General features: G+C 36.1%; 2 long non-coding RNA genes across 4 annotated transcripts in view; one reads left to right on the top strand and one right to left on the bottom strand.

Annotated features, from left to right (window-relative positions):
• The window catches only part of LOC141581479 (uncharacterized), an 83,381-nt gene that overhangs the window by 10,232 nt on the left and 55,551 nt on the right, over positions 1 to 17,598 (bottom strand). The window contains exons 3-7 of one of the 3 annotated variants that reach the window (XR_012514145.1): positions 13,581 to 13,659; positions 12,935 to 13,030; positions 12,699 to 12,835; positions 9,862 to 9,905; positions 7,553 to 7,768 (exon numbers count right to left, since the gene is read on the bottom strand). This is a non-coding gene — a long non-coding RNA (uncharacterized LOC141581479). Of the gene's footprint in view, positions 1 to 7,552; positions 7,769 to 9,861; positions 9,906 to 12,698; positions 12,836 to 12,934; positions 13,031 to 13,580; positions 13,660 to 17,598 lie in introns of those variants that run through there. The other 2 variants (XR_012514143.1, XR_012514144.1) reach the window with 2 other exon arrangements.
• Positions 1 to 17,598, top strand: part of LOC141581480 (uncharacterized) — a 239,668-nt gene that overhangs the window by 206,035 nt on the left and 16,035 nt on the right. The window lies entirely within an intron of this gene.

Here is a 17,598-nt window from a genome sequence, read left to right as displayed (position 1 = left end):
ACTTAATTTTATTAATTAGGACTCTGATCTTTATTTGTTCCTTACTTCTGATTGTTTTAGCTTTACTTTGCTCTTTTCCCAATGTCTTAAGGTGGAAGTTAGGTGACTGATTTGAGATCTTTATTTTTAATATAGGTATTTACAGCTATAACTTTTCTTCTAAACATAGCTTTATCTGCATCCCTTAAGTTTTGATGTGTTGTGCCTTTATTTTCATTCATTTCAACGTTTTTTCTGATTTCCGTCTGAATTTCTTCTTGACTTGTTGATGATTTAGGAGTGTCTTGTTTAATTTTTACATATTTGTGTCTTTCCCATATTTTCCGCTATAATTGATCTGATTTCATTCCATTATAGCTAAAGGAGATATTTTGTATTTATTGTTTTAAAAATTTACTGAGGTTTATTTCATGGCCTCACATATGTTCTATTCTGGAGAATGATCCATGTGTACTTGAGAAGAATAATATATCCTATTTTTGTTGGGTAGAGCGTTCTATAGGTATCCGTTAGGTCTAGTTGGACTACAGTGTTGCACAAGTCTTCTGTTTCCTTGTTGCTCTTTTGTCTGGTTCTTCTATTTATTATTGAAAATAGGATATTGACATTTGCATCTTCCATTATTAAATTGTGTCTTCACTTAAGTCAATGTCTGTTTTGTGTATTTTAGTGCTCCTTTATTAGGCACATATACATATATATGTCACACTAAAATATATAATATATATAATATAATATATATAAATATATAATATAATATAATATATAAATATATAATATAATTATAATATATATAAATATATAATATAAATATTATATATATTATATATAATATAATTATATTAATATATTATATTATATTAATATTATATATTATATTATTATAATATAATATAATATAATATATAATATAATAATTATATAATATATAAATATATAATAATATGATATATAATACACAAATATATAATATATAATATATAATATATAGTATATATATATTTTATATATATATGTGTGTGTGTATATATATATATATATATATATATATATATATATATAAAATGTCTCACCACAACCTCCACCTCCTGGTTCAAGCAATTCTCCTGGCCTCCCGAGTAGCTGGGATTACAGATGCCCACCACCACACCCAGCTAATTTTGCATTTTTCATTAGAGACAGAGTTTCTCTCCATGTTGGTCAGGCTGGTCTCAAACTCCCGACCTCAGGTGATCCTCCCTCCTTAGCCTCCCAAAGTGCTGGGATTATAGGCATGAGCCACCGGGCCTGGCCAGGTGCATATATTTTTATAATTGTTACCTGTTCCTGATGAATTAACCCTTTTATTCTCTTTATCTCAAGTGACTCGTTTGCTAAAGAGATAGCATGGGGAGAAATGTCAGATATAGTTGAAGGGGAGGAAGGCAGCAAATCACACTGCCATGTGTGTACCTATGCAACAATCTTGCATGTTCTTCACATGTACCCCAAAACATAAAATGCAATAAAAAAAGTCTATCATATGTGCAATTAGTATAGCTGCTTCAGGCTTTCTGTAGTTGCTTTTTACAGGATATATCTTTTTCTTTACTTTTACTTTAATCATTTTACTTTAATCAATTTGTATCTTTGAATATTATCTTATTGATAATATATAGTCGGATCATGCTTTTTTATCTCATCTGATAACCTTTGGTTTTTATGGGATTGTTTAGCTCTTCATGTACTGTTATTATTGATACAATTGTTTTTATGTCTGCTATTTATTTCTTGTTTTGTCACATGTCTTTTTTGCTCCTCTAGTCCTCTTTTACTGCTTTCGTTTGCAATGAATATTTTCTAATGTAGCGTTATCATTTCATCAATAATTTTTCACCATTTTGAGTTTGTTTTCCCAGTGTTATCTCTAGGGTTTACCATATACAGCTACAGATTTATATATGCTTAGTTTCAATAATACATAAAGTGCTGCTCCTATACACCTCTACTCCATTTTCCCCCTTTTTATTATACTATTGTTATACATACTTCATCTACTAATGTTACAAATAAACAATACATTGATATATTTACTGTTTTACCATCTGTCATTGTTTCTTTAATCCATTACAGCTTTGCTCCTGCCCACTTCCTTTATGCTGTTAATGGAAAATATACTATGTATTTATTATTTTTCTATATATTACAGTCCTAACAATATATTTTGCATATATCATTTTATAAAATTGCTTTTTAAAATTAGTTAAGAGAAGAAACAGAAAAATGAATTTACAGTGACTGTTATAATTGTATAATTACCTTTACGGTGCTCATGTTTGCTCCTGTGAATGCTAATTACTATTTGTGGTCATTTACTTTCAGCCTGAAGGATTTCCTATAGTATTTCTTGTAAGATGGTTTTGGTAGCAACAAAATTTCTGTTTTTATTTATCTGGGAAATTTTTTATTTTGATTTTATTTTTGATTGCTAGCTTTGCTAGTAGAGGAACCTTGGTTGACTTTTTTTTTTGTTCTTTAGCATTTTGGGTATATCACCCACCACTTTCTGGCCTCCATTGTTTTTGCTCAAAGGCCAGCTATTAATCTTATTAGGTTTCCCTTGTAAGTGATGTGTTTTTCTCTTGCTGCATTCAAGAGATCCTCGTCTTTGATTTTCAGTATTTTTACTATGATTTGTGTCTGTTTGCTGGTTTCTTTGCATTTATTCTACTTAGAGTTTGTTGTGTTTCCTCTATGTATAGGTAATTGTTTTTCAAAAAATTTTGGGCTTTTTCAGCAATTGTTTCTTCGATTTTTTTTTTTTCTTTTTCTCTTCCTTTGGAACTCCCATTACATATATATGGTGTGCTTCATTGTGTCCCATCGTTCTCTGAAGCTGTTTTTCTTTCCCCTCTCTGTTCTTTGGCTTGTGTAATCTCTGTCAATTTACCTTCAAGTTTACTAATTCTTTCTTCTGACAGCTCAAATCTATTGCATCTCCTTTTTTTAAAAAATTTCATTTTTCAATTCCAGAGTTTTCATTTGGCTTATGTGTGTGTATGTGTTTGTACACATGTGTATGTGTTTATATAGATAGATATGGTTTCTTTTTATTGGTATTATTTGATGCAACATCGTTATTGTATATTCATTTACTTCTTCAATCATGCTTTCCATTAGGTCTGTGAATATATTTATAATGTCTACTTTGAAATCTTTCTGATGCATCCGACATCTCCTCACTCTCATGAGCAGTTTCTGTTGCCTGATTCTTTTTGAGGCAGAGTATAGATCATATTTTCAAAATTCTTCATAGCTTCATATTTTTTGCTAGATATTGGACATTTTGGATAATATATTGTAGGAATTCTAGCTACTAATTCTTCTCTTCCATAGTTTGTTATTACTCATTGTTCAGTTATTTGTTTAGTGACTGGTTGAATTATTTTAAAAAAGTACACTCACACCCCTCAACACACAGTGTTAAGTCTCTGATGTTGCCTCAACTAGACACAGCTTTGAGCCAACCTGGGATAACAGTGGTATTTTGTGGGCCTCTCTTCTAATTCTTTCCCTTGCTCCACTGCTGGCAATTGCTTTATTGTTTACAATACCCTGGGCATACATTTCTTTACAAACTAACCTAATTAAATGTAATTCCTTTGAAAGAATGGCTTCCAATGTCAGTGTTTGATGTTTATTCTGACCCCAGGAGAGCTCCTCTCAGCTGTCCCATTCCCTTATTTCCTGCAAACTAGCTGGCCTGCAGTCTAGGCTGTATCTTCATTAGATTCACAGATCTCATTCTAATTGCCTTTCAACACAAGCTACACTAATCTTGAGAGTTTCCTTAGGTTTAAATTTCTCTACTGCTCTGTTGCAGATGAAGTCACTATTCTACTGCCTGCTTCTCCTCCCAGAAAAAATTTCTTAACAAGAGCTCTGAAGCTGTGAGTAGGGACAATAGCAATTTTCTCTCTGAGTAAAACCCTCATTTTAGGAGAGCACTCAATAGGCAAATGTTTTCTTGGATTGCCCCTCTGGCACAAAGGGACCACAACACAAGCCAGGGGAAAGGGCACTACAGCCCCAGGATTCTCAGCATGCCACACCTGAGGTAGACCCTCCAATCTTGAATAGGCATTGGGCAGAAGAAGAAAGCCTCACTTTTCAACAACATTCACCAGGACTAGACTCAGCATCAGGCAGCCAGACACAGACGGGATATGTCAAAGCCTTGTTCTTCTCAGAAACAAAACAAAACAAAACAAAACAAACAAACAAACAAACAAAAAAACCAGGCAAAACAAAACAAAAAACCAGGCAGATGGTGAAGAATAGAGCTGTTTTGGAGCAAATATTACAATCTCTAACTTTTCTTGCTGAAATTTCGTAGATTTTATTGAATATTTGTTTTCATTTGCTGTTTTGCTCTTATGATTATTTCTAGCGGTTTTTGGTGTTTTCTTTTTAAAAACGTTTTTCACCAGTTTTCATCAGGGAATGGGTCAGCAGAGTTACTCATGCTGTCATGTGAGAATAAGTGATTTAATTTTGAATATGCAGGTTAGGATTTATCTGGGTGAAGAGTTCTCACAGGCAGAAATATACACAGAACTGAGAGCCAAGGAACAGACCTAAGCTGGTTATGTAGATTTGGAAGTCAACTTAGGGACAGAAATAATGAGAGAAAAGTAAGAGAAATAGAAGAGGGTCAAGATCAGAACTCAAAAGAATATTAACATTTAAGCAAAGGAATCTGGGAAGAACTGGTTAGAGAAGTAAGTTATAGTACACTCGAGAAAGAATGTTTTATATGGAAGAAAAGAGTTAGTGTAGAATTTCAAAGAGAAAATGATTGGAGTATTAGAACCATGAAGAATAAGATCAGAGCTAAAGAATCTTTTAAAGACGAATAAAAGTTACATTTTACTTTTCAAAAATTAAAGGTTTTGAAGTTGTAAAAAAATTACAGTATTGACATATGCCATTGGATTTGACAATTAGGAAGACACTGATAAGGCCGGGCGCAGTGGCTCACGCCTGTAATCCCAGCACTTTGGGAGGCCGAGGCGGGTGGATCACGAGGTCAAGAGATCGAGACCATCCTGGTCAACATGGTGAAACCCTGTCCCTACTAAAAATACAAAAATTAGCTGGGCATGGTGGCACACACCTGTAGTCCCAGCGACTTGGGAGGCTAAGGCAGGAGAATTGCTTGAACCCAGGAGGCGGAGGTTGCGGTGAGCCAAGATTGTGCCATTGCACTCCAGCCTGGGTAACAAGTGATACTCTGTCTCAAAAAAAAGAAAAGAAAATTAAAAAAAAAGGAAGACACTGATGAATTTTGCCGAAGTGTTTGGGGTGTCCTGTGGGTGGTAAAGACAGATTGCAGTGGGTCGGTACGTAAAGAAATAGAATTGAGGAATGGAAATTGTTAGGGTTGGGAATGGGGTTTATATCCTTATCCTGACACTTAACTCTGACTCCCCAGGAGTCTGGGCAGTGCTGTATATACACAAAGAACAGGCAGCCTGGTGGAGATCGTGGCTTATGCTTCATTCAAGGCTCCTTGGAAATGGCTAGATTGGAAAACACAGTACATCTCTGACCCCTCCCACATAAAATCCAGGTCCACAAGAACTTGTCTGACCCAATTTATCCCATCGCTGGTAAGCTGAGAAACTGGAACAGAGAGGGCACACATGGGTGAATTTTCTACAGGGAGACCCTGCCTGAGAACCACAGTGAGAAAGGTGACGGAGTTAACATCTTCTTTCAGGGTCATAGCAATTACATGAACAGCTAATATGGACCAAAACAAACCAAATTTAGTAATTTACTGTGGAGCAAAGTGAAGGCTAAAACACAGGTGTCAGCCAAGAGTCAGAAAGTTTAAACAAGTGGACACAATAAAAGGTCCAAGCCTAGAGGGAATAAGTAGAGATTTAGATAACGAGTACATATGGAATCATGAGATGTGTGGCCTTAGTTTTCTCAAGAGAGAAGTGAGGCTGTATACTCTTTACTCCTTGTATATTCCTTGTATATTATTCTCATCAGGGATAAGCAAGAGAGAGAGTTCAGAGGTAGGCTGACTGCTGGAGGACAGTGGAGAAAGTTAATGCTGGTGAACTTGAACACATGCACTCTGGGGACTGGCATAGTGAGCTGAGCCTTGTTCTGTGTTTCCTGTTGCCACCAACAGGACAGAATTCTAGGATGTACAGAACACTGGATTCATCTAGAATAATGCTTCTTACATTTCATAGTCACCTTTATTCTCCTACTATCCTTGTTAAAAGAGGTTGTCATGTATGTGTTTGCAGAATAAGCTCTGTCCATGGGGAAATTTTCAGCAGTCTAATACATTGAATAAAGACAATGTGATTGATATTTTATAGGGCTCTTCAAATTCAAGGCTGCCCTTATTTATTGCTGCTTCTTATTATGGGGAAAACAAAATGCCTACTCTTTAATAAAACTAGGATACTGGGTAATTATTTTTATTTTTTGCCTTTACTTAGCAATAATAAAAGTGGACAAGCATAGACCTGTTCCTGTTTAATGAGTTCTTCTGGTCTGTAAAATCTCAAAGTTGGATCATCAGCACTTGAGTATATTTTCATAAGCAGTATGCTACCCACTATGAGCATAACTGAAGCAAATGAAGGAGGATAAAATAATTATTTAGCAACTGGAATACTAGGCCCAAATAATAAAGAAAATTAACATAAGGTGAGCCTCCTTCTCACAGGCACACACACATCAATGTTCAGACCAGGGGTGGTTAGAGATCCATAATAACAATGTCTCATTGTGGAACTCTGCAGGGTAACTCTCAAATAGCTTCATGGCAGAGACCATAGCTTATAATGTCATAGTCTATGTTGCCACGGCAACAACACAGCCAGCAACAGAGGCTGACATTTTGAAATGTGCATGTGATTTTATTATTTACAAGTTGTAGAGAAGAGAACAGTGCCAATGTGGTGGCTTAGAAGCATCTGTTCTAATACTGCCCACTTGCTTTTGAAAAGAGTGCAATATCTTAAGTAACCACATTCATCAAAAGCCATGTGCAGACTCAGCCATTCTTTCATCTATTTATTCATTCATTTATTCAGCAAGCATTTACCTAATAAGCACCTAGCAGGTGCCTTGTTCTGGGAATTCAAGAGTGAACAATACAGACACAGCCTTTGCTATTTTTACTATATATCTATTATGATATAAAGAAAACTTGATGGAAATTAATGTACTGGGTCTTAATCTGAGCAGAAAAGGTAATACTCAAATAGGGAACAGGTTGTGCTGCTCCTATCCCTATCCCCCGTCATGAATATTTGGATAGTAAAAATTATGCTGCACTTTGTTTTCACATTCTTTCCTTAGATGGCGATTCTAATGGGTTTTTATCCCTCAAGATATTTTGAGAAAAGTAGGTTTCTAATTAAATAATTTTGAGAAATGCAAAAGATAGAGCTTATCTTACTCCTACCAATTCACAGGAACATTTCTTGATATGATGTTTCCGTCGAACCCTATTATGCAGTATTAGTGTTCCAAGGAATGTATTTTGGGGAAACTTATCTTAGTATCCTTTATAAATTGAAATAGTGGTGATGACACTGGCAATGCATACATTAGCTATGGCGTTTGAAAGGCTATAAGCAATGTACGTATCATGGCATCCATGGTAGGCAGAAGACTGCATTCATAATTTATGAATTCCAAAGATACTATTCAACCTTTTACATCTTCTTCTCAGGAATAAGCAGCAGGATTCCTACAATTAGAAAACATTTCTCACAATATGCCTCATGGGTATATCACTATGTACCTTCCTGATGAGCTTGAATTTAGTAATCTAAAAGCCATCCCTACTGGCTATGCTTAGGAATATTTAAATAAGTGAAGGCAACACCCTGTTTTAAGGCAGCTATTTATTGAAGCATAAGTGCAATCCAAAAAGGCAGGAGGACAGCAACTGTACAGGTTTGCAAAAGGACAAGGGTGATGAGGCTTGATTGCTGATAGAGCCACCTCAGTTAAGTTGGCTGATAGCAGGTGATGTCTGTTCCACACCATCCCTACCTGTAGATTTAGTGAGCAAGATCAGACTGCTTGCACAGCACTGGGGATCATGACTCACTGACTTATTGCTATTGAAATAAAATCTCTCTCCCTTGAAGTCAGCTGAGGACATTGAAATTCTTCTGTCTGCATTTGCTATCAATTTCATTCAGCTGGCACTGCCCCATTGCTACCTGGCAATACAATTTAATTTGTGAGGGGAAGAGAAGTCATAGTTCTTACTTCCTGCAGAGGGTGAGAAGATTAAAAGATCTGTGCAGAGCCCCTGCTGTAGAGAGACTGCAAAGGTGTTATTAGATGGAGACAGTGCATAATTCTCATGCTCCTTGCAGCATCAGTGAGCAAATTGTATTTGCAGGCAGGTGCTTTTGAATAGCAAAATTGCCATGACTGTGTGGAGGACAAAGTCTGCATGATGGTTTGGCTGGAAGCCTGTCTCTGAGACAGCCTGGTGCAGGCACAGATGTCCCAAGTAGTAATGCAACAGAGCAGCCCTCATGCTGAGAAACACTGTATTGTCTGCCTCTTCTCAGCACCCTCTGCATATGTTCTTGTATTTTTATATCCATTTCACTCTCACACTTCACTGATCTTTTAAATTTGTAAATTAACAAAAGAGATGACTCTGTTTCAAATGAAACTAAACTGAGCTATCTACCAAAAAAAAAAAAAAAAAAAAAAAAACCCAAACCAGAGGGCTGCTATCTACAGTGTGCATGTGTGGGAAGAAGACCACCAGTTTATCCTGGCTTTGGTTGAAATGCCAACTGGATATTTTTTAAATGCACATGAATATTTTTTTCTCTGATGTTGGAAAAAGCAAAAAATTGTTGGACTTGTAAATCTGTTTTGAAGTGAGGCATTTCCAAACACCTTCAGACATTTTAAGTCCTTCCTTCTTTGCTGCTCTAGACCAGACTCCGTTATATGCTTAGGAATATATATATTAGGTTATACATATAACCTTAGGTTATACATATAAACTTAGGTTATACATATAACCTTAGGTTATACATATAAACTTAGGTTATACATATAACCAGACTCCGTTATATGTAAAAATGTGTGAGATTAGATACATCTGGGTTTGAAACCAAGCCTTTCAATGTAAAAGCAATATATGACTACTAAACCTCTCTAAACTTTGATTTCCTCAACTATATGATGGGAATAATAGTAGATCCTATTTCATAAGAACGTTGTAAAGATCAAGCAATATATGTCAATGCTTACATAGAATGTGGCATATAGTATATGCTCATTAAATAATACCTATTATTTTTATAAGTAGATAATCTGTTGTGAACTTAAAAAGAGGAAGTACAAGACTTATTCTCATGTATGTGCCTATGTACCTGTGTGCTTGTATCTATGTATTTTGCTTTATAATTGAAAGTAAAGGTGCTTAAGCATGTTACCCATCTATACTTGTTTGGACTAGAATTCTATCCCTCTGTGCTATTATAAATGATTTAGAAAAATGTGAATTTCATTTCCACTAGTGTCTTTAAGTCACTAAAGTAGTGTAGAGAATAGGGAAGAAATCTGCACATGTAATTCTATTTTGGTTACAAGTTACTTTGAAGTAAGAATAGTCTAAACAACACAGACTTTTAAAGAGATACCATAAAGTACAAGTAACCCAGAATCTCATTGTGCAGAGTCACTCATGTTTATTCATTCACGCACTCATTCACTGAATAAATATTAATAATACATATACAGCATGCCTATAATAGTTATGAGGTATAGAAAACAAATGACTAAGGAGTAAGATATGCTTACCTTAAGGAACTTACAGTCGTCGTGGAGAGACAAGTAAAGAAACTCTATATCAATGCAATAGAAAAGGAATTATAATAATAACAAATTAGGCTATTTGATTTGCAGAGCAGTTTTTAGCATCTCTCACCTTTTGATAAAAACTGAAGTCTTAATGCATATGTATCTTGAAATTCTTAAGTTATGTTTTTACTTTTGCTTGAGATATATTCTCTCTGTTGAGACTGTCCAATGTGGAACATTTTAAAAATTATATTGGTTATATTAACTTTGCATATTGTTTCTTTTAGAACAGTTTGTCATTTAGTTTATAAAATATCATCACACACATAGAACAGGATACATAAAATTTAAAAGTAGAAGAATCACAACCCATTTAAAAGTAGTTATCAAATGTTCATTTTCTGCATGGTATTAGGTAAAAGGAAATTTAATATTTTAATTACTTAAGATAAAAACAGATTTGGAGCTATCAGCCTCAAATGTAGCTATATTCAAAAAAAAAGTTATCTTTTTAAAATCTTTTCCTTCTTAATTTCTCTCTCTCTCTTGCTGCTTGCTTCCTTTATTGTTTCTTCCTTCCTCTCTCCTTGTTCCTTTTTTTTCCTCATTCTTTTTTTTTCCCAACTTGCTGGACTAATCAGATTGATCAAAATAGCCCAGTATTGGAGGAAGGCAGCAAATCACACTGCCATGTGTGTACCTATGCAACAATCTTGCATGTTATTCACATGTACCCCAAAACCTAAAATGCACTAAAAAAATAGCCCAGTATTTCTGACTTCTGAAACAACTAATATTCATACATAAAAACTTGACATAAATTTTGAATTTTCACCCATTTCTTTTTCTTTAATGGAGGTTTAAAACTTAAAAACCTATAAACACACTTGAACAGAAGCTGTTTTCTTAAATCATGTGCAGATAAAAATGTCACACTTCATCAGCACCTGACTCTACTACCAAACCTGTCTTCCTGGTGAAATCTTTTTATTTCTTAGGAATCCTATAATTATTATAGGTAAAATGAGGGGGATATAGGGACTATTTGCCTATTTTTTTGCAGTAGAATTTTTTTTTTCAAATTACCTTATAAGTCATACCATTACATAAAAAAGTTAGAAATATAACTGGTCTAGCATGTTCTCACTCATAGGTGGGAGTTGAACGATGAGAACACATGGACACAGGTAGGGGCACAACACACACTAGGGCCTGTCGGGGTGGGAGGCAAAGGGAGGAAGAGCATTAGGACAACTACCTAACGTATGCATGGCTTCAAACCTAGATGATGGGTTGATAGGTGCAGCAAATCACCATGGCACATGGATAACTATGTAAGAAACCTGCACATTCTGCACATATATCCCAGAACTTTACATATATATGTGTGTGTGAGTGTGTGTGTGTGTGTGTGTGTGTGTGTGTGTGTATATCTATATCTATATCTATATATAGATATATTTAGCTGGTCTAACCAAGTAAGGAGGTGAGCGGACAAGACCTTGGTCCAACTGAGGAGCTCCAGGAATCCAAAGACTGTCCTTTGAAAATCTTTGAACTAGGAAATCCCTGAGGTTCCTTCTACTGCTAACAGCTTGTGACTATAAGTGCTAAATAATTCACACTGAATTACACTTCTCAAAATAAATGGATGCCTTTCATTCTTACAGATGAAGTAACTGAGATTCTCTTTATGCTTGTGACATTTACTTCCTTTTTAAAATAAATCAACACAACAGTAACCTGGAATTAATCTCCCTGAAAATTATCCATGACCAGGAAGAAATTTAGGCATTAAATATACTATTATTAGACTAACAGATGAGCGCTATTGAAACAATAATACTTTCATATACTATTCATGAAAAAAGACCTCTGCATATAGTGATCTAAGTTAGTAATACTTTAACTACATGATTATGTTATTAGGTTGGTGCAAAAGCAACTGAGGTTTTTGCCACTGAAAGTAATGACAAAAACTACAATTACTTTTACACCAACCTAATATTTCTCTTTATATCACCTCTATTGACCTAAAAGGCAGCTGAGTTTACTTCTGTTATATTTTTCTAGCTATGTATGATTATGTAACATCTATAAAACAAAGGATATGTAGCACTAGAAATTTAATAAGTCAATATTTGGTTTTAGTATTACTTATTCCAAAGAAGTTTCATACATTTATTTTAAACTAACATTCTCTGCTATTACTATTAGTCACTTTGTAAACATTTTCTTACTCTACTCATATTAAAGATGGAGAGGATTCCATTTAAAATCTATAATCGAATATATATTTTCCTTTGTACATCTCACCCATGACAACAATCAGAGCTGCTTCTTCAAGCAGTAGCAGCTCATGACATTTCAGGAATTAAGATGGGAAATGAATAACATATGAGATTTGTGTTTCATGGAGAAGGTCCTGCCCCAATATTTTCAGATGAAAAATGTGAGATGATCTAGGAAGAGTATCATCTTCTGGTTATTTTTGTTAAAATTGCAGATGTGGTTTTCCCTTTGCCAATCATATTTGCAAAATTCTAAGTACCTGTTCCACACTGACCTGTAGCTGAGATGGTGGAGAGAGTTGAGAGCCAGTGGGGTGGGGGATCTTTGGAAATGTTCTTCCAAGTGGAAGGTATGTTTTGTCATGCTACTGCTTTCTTTTTATTAAAGAAATAATAGCTATTATAATACCTAATGGACATTTATATCTATTGCAGGCCTTATCTTTACTGCAAAGTGATTCATTTAGGTAAAGAAGTTTCTCCACCTCAGATTTGTCTCATATTCCCATATATCAGCACTTTTTAAAGTCAGATGAAAAAACTTACCACATCGTGATTGTTAGATATCTTAGGCTGGAAATCTCATTCCATTTTCACACTTCTTTGTTCTCTGTATTGAAGACAGTGAACAAATTTTATCCTGTATCCCAGGAGCACCCTGAAGACACTGTGAGATCTGTGGTCTGTTTCATACAAATGAGAAGAAATTATTTTTAGCCTGCCACATTTTCTCATCTAGAGGGTTAAAACATACAAATAATAACCAACAGTATTCAACTCACCTGCAGTATCTTATTCTTTTCAATATCTGGAATACTGTGTTTAGAAGTTCAGAGGCTGCTTCCCAGATCAACAGGGAAAAATGCCATTAGGAACATCTGCCATAAGTACAGAAGAGAGTGGGGACATTTGCAATAAAGTTGTCATACTTGCATAATTAAGGAATGTTTAACATGTTAATTTATTTCATTATCTGGGATTGCAATATGGAACTATCTTATTTTACTCAAAGTTCATCAGGATTGCAGTTTTGCTCAAAATTTACCATTATTAGGATTACATTCTAATTCTACTATAGTTTGGTTAAGTGTTGATCTCTGACTTGTTTTTCAAATAATGGATTTTTGTGGTTCAATCAGGTGGCATTTGAGCACATTTTTATACATTTTAAGTAGCCTGGAGCCATCTTTTTTTAGAAAAATTCTAGCATTTTAGATGTTATACCTCTGGCACTGATGAAGAGCTAACAGATGAAGCAGCCCCCAGAGAATGCCCCTGTAATTTGTATAACTCTGCTATTAAATATGTTGTTCATTACATTATCCAATGTGCCAACTATAAAAAAACCATGGTGATACAATTTCCAATTTTTGACACAAAACTCCACCTACAATTATAACAAAAATAACCGAAGATGAAACTTCTTACCATTTTTCATCTGGTGATATTGGGGCAGGACCTCCTTCATGAAATGGAAATCTCCCATTATTATTCCATCCTTAATAACCTGAAATGTAATAAACTCCCACTGCTCAAAAATCCAGAAAGCGTTTACTTCTGATTAGTCGGTTTGCTCTCAACAACCGAATACTGAGATGTGTGTGCTTTCACTGTTGCTCCAACTGCTAAGGAACTCAGACCTAAAGGTTCCATTCAGTTGCTGTACTAAGGCAGCAGGACATGGAGATTTGATGTAAATGTCTTTTCATTTACAAAGCAGTTTTGCTTTTTTTACTGTGTTTAATGCTTTGTGGTTTATTATACCAATTCCATTATCATTAACTGTCTTCTGCAATCATTTTTTGAATGTATTTTAAGATAAGATAAATATGTATATATGTATACATAAAGTTTATGGAAAGGCATTATTTTAGACTGGTCTCTTGTCCTAGGCCCCGGTAGACCAGACCAAACCGAAATGGAGCCCCTCATGATAAACATCACGTAATCAAACTGAAATTTTAAGGAAGCAGGCAAATCCCCAAACAAACCAGTTTTGCCTTAAAACGGATTTCACCAATCAGTAAGAACCCAGTCTACCTGAGATAATGAGGAAGTCACTTCTGCTCTAACCTTTACAACTAAAGAGCCCTGTAGTAACCTGATGTCGACCAATCCATTCTTTTCACTTTTCTTTCTTCTTGTTTCTACCTTACCAAAACCAACTGTTTTGTCATAGCTAGTGGAACACTCATTCCATCTTACAGAATGAGATACTGCATAATTCTAGAATCTCACACAAAAGGCAATTAGATGTTTAAAGTTATTGTAATTTGGCCTGCTGACAACCTTTTTTATCTTATTCACACTTTCTTCTTTCCAATTTTCCATTCTACTTATGCTCTGTGTTTGCCTGAAACTCACTACAACCTCCCTACCTTCGTCATCCACCCCCTTCCAGAAAGTGGAATCTGAGACAAGTGCTTTTGTGCAGATAGTCTCTAGAGCAAGCAAGACAAGAGAACAGGATGGAAGGACTAGAGAGAGTGAAACAGAGAAGGAAAGCCAATTCACTGTTAATATGCTATGCTGATCTCTGTAGTGGACAACTGGAACTCAATACAGCCAAGGCCTTCTGAGGAGTCTTAGAGAATGTGCCTCAAAATGTCTACTTCAGGGAGAGAAGGGACCAGATTTTTTCCACCATTAGTCAAAATGGGCCACACACAGTGTTAATAAGTACTCAGATCCACCCCACGCTGCTGCATCCAAGAATCCCCAGGCCGAAAATGAGAGATATATAGTGCTGTCAGGTTACATCTGTGAAAATTCATTGCTGCAGCAATGCCCAGAAATAAAGACTGAGCCAACAGGATTAGAGGCAAGGCACAAGAGATGTCCTACATAAGTCTGAACTCCATAGGAAACCTCCAGCAGCATTGCCTGGTTTTTCCTTTTCACCAAGACCTGACACTGCTATATGTTACAGCAGGCGTCCCCAAACTACGGCCTGCAGGCCGCATGCGGCCCCCTGAGGCCATTTATCCGGCCCCCCGCCGCACTTCAGGAAGGGGCACCTCTTTCACTGGTGGTCAGTGAGAGGAGCACAGTATGTGGCGGCCCTCCAATGGTCTGAGGGACAGTGAACTGGCCCCCTGTGTAAAAAGTATGGGGACGCCTGTGTTACAGATTCGCCATACCCCTCCCTCAGTGGAAAGAGACCAGAGCCAAACTCTTATTTACTCAGCAGGTCTCCCTTATTTGGAGGAATTCATTTAATGGAAGGTAGTAGCAATATAATCAAGGAGTTCAGAAGGATATCTCAGAGGCAGAGACTTAGAATTGTCCCAGTGGTTTTACTGAGACTTCCCGAGTAGTGAAATGAGCCTTTTCTGACCTCACATCTGTCAGAGACACATTGTGTCTGTGTCATGGGAATTACAGCTGATAACAGACCTTGAAATCATAGGAGCTACCAATTAAGTAGGAAGGAGAATACAAAATCCAGGTTTCTTCTGCTTGTCCTCAACTCCTTCCTAACTCTCAATTTCCAATAACTGCTTCCTTCCTCCATCTAGTCTAGAATGTTCCTACCAGATATTAGGAAACAACAGGAGGGCATCCTTTACTCTCTTTCTCACAGTTCCCAAAGAAGGACCTGATATCCCTATCGGTAAATAGATTTTAGATTTATTGCCACTCATGGGATTATTTTGCTGTCTCCTTCATATAATGTGGACTTACATATAACAGCTGTTTCTTTTCCTGGTGAGGCAAACTGATACGTGCTACAAGATGGAAGGGTGAAGGTCATGCCCTAGGCAGTAGAGTTCAGTGTTAGAGGCAGAGTCCCCATGTTGCTGATCTGGCACCAACAGACTGGCTGACTTCTGGAAAATTTACCTAACCTCTCTAGGCCTCAGTTCCCCTGATCAGTGAAATGTAGACAGTGATGTAAGTCCTATAGGGATGTTGTGAGTATTAAATGAGGTAGTGCATAAAAATTGCTTAATACAGCCCCTGGCATAGAGAAAGTGAATAGTAGTGCTGGCCAGCAGTATAATACTATAATGGGAGAATGAAGAAGATGGAGCCAGGATCAGGGAATGATAGAAATTAAAACGTAAGAAATGCTGTGTCTGAGAGGCAAATGAAGACCTAAGGGAAATCACAGAATTTTATACAACTAACTTTTAACCATAGTCGTGCCCATTCACAAGCCCTACTTCTCCCTTGTAATAGTAATACCAACTCTCTAACTTGGTGCCAGTAACTAAAGCATCTCCACAACTTTAGAAGAAACTCTCTCATGAATTTGGTCCTTTCTCTGACCTGCTTTAGTTCTTCCAGCTGCCATTTTAACACAGATGAGTCAACTGGTGGTGTTCTAGCAAGGGCAGTGCCAAACAGGTATTGCCATACACACTTGTCAAAGCAAATCAAAGCTCTGATCTCTGCAAGAGCACAGGAGAAATGGCTTACCAAACAGGATTGAGAAATCAATCTTTGAGCCTTTGAATTCAGATCCAGACTTACACCATTGGACCCAGTTCTCACACCCTCAAACTCAGACTGGGACCTACACCATCAGTTCCCCTGCATCAGGCCTTTGGATTTGAACTGGAACAATCCAGTTAGCTTTCCTGGGCCTTCAGCTTGCAGATGGCAGACTGTGAGACTTCTCAGCCTCCATAATCACATGAGCCAATCCTTCATCATAAATATATTTCAATATATCTATCAATATCTATACCTATGCTTATCCACTGGATCTGTTTCTATGGAGAACATTGACTAATACATTGGGTCATAGATACATATATATATAATCAACTTTAGGAGAAGAGTTTTTCTAAAATGGTTATACCAATTTACATTTCTGCTTATAGTTTATGAGCATTCCAGTTGCTCCATATCCTCCTTATACTTGGTATTTTTCATAATTCCTAAAGAGCTGAAGAAACATGCAACATACTCTAGGCTGAGATTACAAGAATGACTTCTGTAGCCACACTGGAAAACTGGATTGCCTAGGGAACTATGTCTTTCTTGTGATCCATGTCAGCAAAATGAATTCTCTTTTCCTATTTCTTTTTTCAGCTTTTTAAAAATTGTAAACTATAACATAGCATCGTTTTAGTTCTATTAAACTATATACCATATAACTGGTCCATAAACTGGATTGCCTAGGGAACTGTGTCTTCCTTGTGATCCATGTCAGCAAAATGGATTCCCTTTTCCTATTTGTTTTTTCAGTCTTTTAAAAATTGTGAACTATAACATAGTATAGTTTTAGTTCTATTAAACTATGTACCATATAACTATATACCACACACACATGTGTGGTATATTAATTCTTTGTAATGCATTCATATTACAAACACATCATCTTCCATGATATGTGTTTTAATTTTCTTTTCCCTGATGACTCATGAAGTTAAACACCTCTTTATAAGTTTACTGGCCTTTTGAACGTTTTCTTTTGAGAAGGGCTCAAGTCTTTTTG

This window comes from Saimiri boliviensis, chromosome 15, assembly GCF_048565385.1.
Source record: "Saimiri boliviensis isolate mSaiBol1 chromosome 15, mSaiBol1.pri, whole genome shotgun sequence".
Taxonomy (NCBI): domain Eukaryota; kingdom Metazoa; phylum Chordata; class Mammalia; order Primates; family Cebidae; genus Saimiri; species Saimiri boliviensis.
Note: the sequence above shows the minus strand (reverse complement) of the source record. Positions and strands in the feature narration are given on the sequence as shown.